Here is a 2,071-nt window from a genome sequence, read left to right on the forward strand (position 1 = left end):
ACTAGTCCATACAATACTGCAGGTTCACCTGTTCACGGTCAGTGTCCTGTAGCACAGACACGCTGGAGGTCTCCACACCTCCAGCCACAGACACTGAATGAGAAACTCTGTCTCCATTTTATACACAGGCCCTTGGGTGGGGATATGTGAGCAGCCAATCCTTCCCAACTCTAATGACTGCTCGTAAAAACCAGCCCTGATACGCCCAATTAACTCTCTCTGGGTTTATATCACCGAAGCTACTAACCTTGGTAACGCATATCTCCCCTCAAGGACCTGTCCGGCAGCCATCTTACAATACATAATAACATAACAACGTAATTCTTTTATTAATATCCATATGTGTACTCTCTTAGTGTTTACACTATAGTATAAAGAATAATACAGACATCAGCTGTTATACATTATACACACTGTCATATATCTGTATATACATACAATGTGTATAATGTATAACAGTATATCAAATCAGTCAGTCATATAAATCACATATTATCCTGTATGTGTGAGGGCCTGTGCAGACGTTGCAGATTTTTCTGCACAGATTTGTCACAAAACCTGAAGGGTTTCCGGATGTCAGCAGAGTGAAAGAGAATCCTGAAGTCTCATGCACATGTTGCTTATTTTTTCCTTACAGATTTAAATCTGCAGCATGTCAATTCTTTCAGAGTTTTTGCTGCAGATTTCACCCATACTAATGGGTGAGAAGAAGAACAGTGCACAGTGACCGGAATCTACTGAGCATATATCAGAATTGACAACCAACACATGCTCGGTAAAGCAGGGACTAGCCCAGCCCCCGAAACGGAGGCCACTAATGACGCTTCATTTCAGGGAGGGGGCAAAGGCTGTGGCAATGACTGTAGCCTCTGCCCCCTGATGACGATTCGTTTCATCATCAAAGAGAAAGTAATATAAATAAATCAGAGTAGTGAGGGAAGGATAGGGAATTTTAAATTAAAGTATATTAGAAAAAAAGATCAGATTATGACATTAAATAGCTAGAGATTTAGGAGTAAAATAAAATTTGGTTTTGGAGGCTGCTCAGTGCAGTCATCCAATATTTACTCACAGTTCTTAGACAGTCCACAGGTGCACTGTACTGGTGCAAGCCTCCCGCGTCGCGCCACGTTCACCGGTCAGGGGTTCCATCCTTCCTCAGGCAGTTCGGGTGTACCTGGCAGAACCCCACTTTCTTATGTACCTCTCTAGACCGACTTCACGCTGGGTCTTACTCCATCCTGCCCTGCGCTTCCCACTGTGAATCCTGTTCGGGTGGCTGCGAGGTCTCCCCTGTCCGTCGGATTTGCACAGACCTGCTTGGCCTTACTTGGATTGAAGTGGGGGTTTGGCTCCTGGCTATAGAAGTCAGAAGCCTCCGGTTTTTCCAGCCGAGGCCTGAAGCTGCACGACTGGGCCAGGGGCCGGTCCCCTTCTTGCGGCCTAGATCCTCCTGACACTTGGCACGTTCGGGGTGTACGGGTGCCGCTTGCACTCGCCATACTCCCCTAGGATCCATTCTACAGAACAGAGCTTACTCCCTGCTCCCCTCCTGGGCCTCAGTCCTGGGCCTTGTAGTGGAGCAGAGCTCCTACAGAGACTCTGCTCCCAGACTGTTCCTCTGAACCACACTCCTCAACTCCCTGCTCTTGTTAAGATGTCTACCTTTTTATATATCTACTGTATGAGTGCTCCCATAAACTACTTCCTCCACCCACACCCACTTCTGGTTCCCCCTATCTTTTGGTTCCCCCCACCCCAGCCAGGGTCAGGGGTCAGCAGAAAACTACATTGTTTCTTGCCCCTCCTGCTGGCCTGGGGTAGTGTGGTGTTGGATGTAGGTGTTGGGGTTCCGTGCAGCACTCCCTCCTTACCTGAGAGAAGGGAGACACGACACCTCTGGGTGAGGTGCAGTACCCCTGTGGCGACCGAACCCTCAGGGGCGCCACACTACTACATGGATGACTATGGAGATGCATTATACTTTATGGATGACTATGGGGCTGCATTATAGTACATGGATGATTATGGGCTGTGCATTATAATTTATGGATGACTATTGGGTGCATTA

This window comes from Phyllobates terribilis, unplaced genomic scaffold (genome assembly GCF_046119375.1).
Source record: "Phyllobates terribilis strain yellow unplaced genomic scaffold, ASM4611937v1 Scaffold_144__1_contigs__length_4642544, whole genome shotgun sequence".
Taxonomy (NCBI): Eukaryota; Metazoa; Chordata; class Amphibia; order Anura; family Dendrobatidae; genus Phyllobates; species Phyllobates terribilis.